General features: G+C 43.7%; 2 non-coding genes across 2 annotated transcripts; one reads left to right on the top strand and one right to left on the bottom strand.

Annotated features, from left to right (window-relative positions):
- Positions 1 to 424: 424 nt before the first annotated feature.
- TRNAR-ACG lies at positions 425 to 497 on the top strand. The gene has a single exon. It is a non-coding gene; the product is annotated as a tRNA-Arg (tRNA).
- A 3,099-nt stretch (positions 498 to 3,596) lies between these two features.
- Positions 3,597 to 3,669, bottom strand: TRNAR-ACG. The gene has a single exon. It is a non-coding gene; the product is annotated as a tRNA-Arg (tRNA).
- Between the last annotated feature and the right edge of the window lie 331 nt (positions 3,670 to 4,000).

Genomic DNA, 4,000 nt, shown 5'->3' on the forward strand with positions numbered 1-4,000 from the left:
CGCGGTGCGGTGTGTGCCCGGGGGAGCCGTGCCCGGCCCCGCGGTGCCGGGTGTGCGCGCCTTGGGGTGTGTTAGTGAGACTGTCCCTTGCTGTGCAGTGTCGGGAGGGGGCTGCCTGGTAGTGCAGTTCTGCAGCGGGGGTGGGGCTGTGCTGGACTGTGTGCGAGGGGCAGATGATGGGCTTGCCTGGTGCTGCCTTGCAGTTTGGGGGAGGGGCTGTTCATGGCCTTCACAGTGTTCTGGCTGGGGGGGCGGAGAAGGGCTGTTCCTTGTCAAGCAGTGCCTCTATCTGCAGGGCTCGGAGTGTGGGGGGTGGGGGTGATAGTCTGGACCTTGCACCACAGTTATGCCCAGGGTGGTTAGGGAGAGAATAGGCAGTACCAGCATCTTTACTTGATACTCAGATATTTTTCACTCATGTCATGGGCCAGTGGCGCAATGGATAACGCGTCTGACTACGGATCAGAAGATTGTAGGTTCGACTCCTGCCTGGCTCGACAGCGTGTGTTTTGTTCTGTCCGTTAAAACTCAGTCTCACAGGCATATTAAAGAAACACTTGTTTTAAATATGAGGAGGAAACACATAGTTGTTTGGCTGAACAGCCATGCTACCTTTATGCCTGCATGTCCAACAGAACTCCCAGCTCACAATTGAACAGTGGCTTACAATAGAACTGGTAAATTGGAATTGCAAGAAATATTCAAGTATTTTTACCCCATTTATAGTTAACCTTTTGAAATAATTACATTCTTTCAAACAATTAAATTCAGGGATTGCATAATGAGCTGTGAAATGGTGAAAATTTTAAAAGCATACCAAATCCCTTTAGAAAAGTCAACTGCCTAAGAGCGGTACTTATTTTTGGGAAATGTAGGGGAAAACATGGGCTTCTTTTAGGTAGCAGTTAAAAAAATACTAACGTGGAAACTCTTGGCCTAATAGAAAATGAAAATTAGGAACATGTATTGTTAAAAACAAAAGTATTGCTTTTCAGGGAGCAACGACCTATTAAAGTTCACCTACAAGTGGTGAGTACTGGGTTTCATTTTTTCCCCAGCTATTTTATGAAAATAAATTTTTTTAGGCCAGATCCTAAAAAAGTATAGGTCCATTCATTGACTGATCTTAGATCTGGCCTATCATCTTTAATTAAACAAAGTATAGCGGGAAATAATTAGGTCTGGGAATCCAGTAAGTGATATTCATATGATAATTATTTTCCATGGTGATGATGTTATACTTTAGAAATATCAGACCATATTATATATTTACTAACCTGCAGTTTACTTTTTCATTCCTAGACCCCCCATTCACTATCTGATCTTTGTTTTATGTTATGAAAATTACTATAAGACGTCTAGTTAATATAGAAGTATTTTGCAAATTATTTTTGTTTATTGCCCGTGACCTGTCCCTGACTTTTACTAAAAATAACTGTGACAAAATGTGGAGGGAAGAGGGTTCAGCACCCACTGCTGCTGGTGCTCTGGGGCTCCCCCCTACTGCCCATAGTGGCTGAGTGTGCTAGGGTCTCCCCTGCCACCCATGGTAGCTCAGAGCTGCAGGGCCAGCAGCTTAGAGCTCTGGGGGCCCCCCCTGCTGCCCACCATGGCTGGGAGCTCTGGGGTACCCTGTTGCCCCATGGCTCAGAGATGCAGGGGTCCCTACCAACACCCATGGTGGCTGGGAGCTCTGGGGTACCCTGTTGCTCCATGGCTCGGAGATGCAGGGGTCCCCACCACCTGGCTGACAGCTCCAGCCCCATGGCCCCAGGGCTGAAGCAGAAAATGTCACAGAGTTCTCTGGAAGTCACAGATTCCGTGACCTCTGTGACAAAATCTTAGCCTTAATTCTAAGATATTTTTAAAGTATATGTGATATTTTCAGTATGTTTAAAGAAGAATCATTTTTGATCAGGAAGCTAACATAATTGAAATGGTAAGAAATACTCAAAATACCAAATATTTGTAGATTTAATAAAATTTTCCATAAATTTACAGTGAACAAGCCCCATGATCACTGATAAATGTTGCAGTTAGAGCTTTAGTTTTAGCACTCTATCATCTTTACATCAAGATCATAGCTTTTTTTTTCTTTTACAACTTTAGTAAGTTGCACTCTCAGCAAGTTTGCAGATGACACTAAACTGGGAGGAGTGGTAGATACATTGGAGGGTAGGGATAGGATACAGAGGGACCTAGACAAATTAGAGGATTGGGCCAAAAGAAACCTGATGAGGTTCAACAAGGACAAGTGCAGAGTCCTGCACTTAGGACGGAAGAATCCCATTCACTGTTACAGACTAGGGACCGAGTGGCTAGGCAGCAGTTCTGCAGAAAAGGACCTAGGGGTTACGGTGGACGAGAAGCTGGATATGAGTCAACAGTGTGCCCTTGTTGCCAATAAGGCTAACGGCATTTTGGGCTGTATAAGTAGGGGCATTGCCAGCAGATCGAGGGACGTGATCGTTCCCCTCTATTCGACATTGGTGAGGCCTCACCTGGAGTACTGTGTCCAGTTTTGGGCCCCACACTACAAGAAGGATGTGGAAAAATTGGAAAGAGTCCAGCGGAGGGCAACAAAAATGATTAGGGGGCTGGAGCACATGAGTTATGAGGAGAGGCTGAGGGAACTGGGATTGTTTAGTCTGCAGAAGAGAAGAATGAGGGGGGATTTGATAGCTGCTTTCAACTACCTGAAAGGGGGTTCCAAAGGATGGATCTAGACTGTTCTCAGTGGTACCAGATGACAGAACAAGGAGTAATGGTCTCAAGTTGCAGTGGGGGAGGTTTAGATTGGATATTAGGAAAAACTTTTTCACTAGGAGGGTGGTGAAGGACTGGAATGGGTTACCTAGGGAGGTGGTGGAATCTCCTTCCTTAGAGGTTTTTAAGGTCAGGCTTGACAAAGCCCTGGTTGGGATGATTTAGTTGGGATTAGGTCCTGCTTTGAGCAGAGGGTTGGACTAGAAGACCTCCTGAGGTCTCTTCCAACCCTGATATTCTATGATTCTATGATTCTAAATTGTCCACAGTACTAAGTGCAGTATCATTATCTGAATACAACAGAACTCTCACTCCAGAGTAAGCCATGCTGCAGATGGAAGCAAACACTATGAAGTAGTTTGGAATGGCAAGCTCTCTGTATGAATTCCTGATTTACTGCATGTCCACAAAACCCAGTTCAAGTATTTATAACTTCATAAAATTATTTTTTCAAATTCTCATGACTTATTGGGAACTTGTGCTGCTCGATTTGAGTATGTGATGGCTGCACTATGAAAATGTAACTGTAAAGGGCAAAAATGCCAAATTTAAAGTGAAAAAGTGCAAAAGAGAAATTAAAAAAACAGCAGAAAGTATTTTACAGAAACCAAAAGGTTTTCCAGTGGCCTGACACCAAGAAAGGAAGCTTCAGGTCAGAAGGAGAAGTTTGGGGTTGTTAAGAGTGTTGTGGAGTGAAACTAGTAAATTATAATGAAAGTCATTTTGCAACATTAGCTATAACAGCAGTTTCTCCCAGGCAAGCTGTAATCAATTAGTAAAATGTCAGAAAGAAAATAATTCAGGAGACTTGTTTTACAGAAAAGAACCTTCGAGCCAGGCAGGAGTCGAACCTACAATCTTCTGATCCGTAGTCAGACGCGTTATCCATTGCGCCACTGGCCCTGAATGTTGGCTTTTTATTATGAATAGAGAGACATATAGTATTATTCTACCCAAACTTATAAATATGGCATTAGGGTAACAGTATACAGAGGCTAGGTCTATATTACAAACTTACATCAGTAGAACTACATCACTCCTGATCGATTCAGTTATATCAACCTAATCCCCGGTGTAAAGAGTGCTATGTTGACAGGAGAAACGCTCCCATCAACATAGCTATCGCCACTTGCTAAGGTGGATTAACTATGCTGACAGGAGAAACTCTCCTGTTGGCATAGTAATGTCTTCATTACAGCTGCACTGAGCCAGCATTTTAAGTTTAAACCTGCCT

Source organism: Terrapene carolina, unplaced genomic scaffold (assembly GCF_002925995.2).
Source record: "Terrapene carolina triunguis isolate 2854851 unplaced genomic scaffold, T_m_triunguis-2.0 Scaffold58, whole genome shotgun sequence".
NCBI classification, from domain to species: domain Eukaryota; kingdom Metazoa; phylum Chordata; order Testudines; family Emydidae; genus Terrapene; species Terrapene triunguis.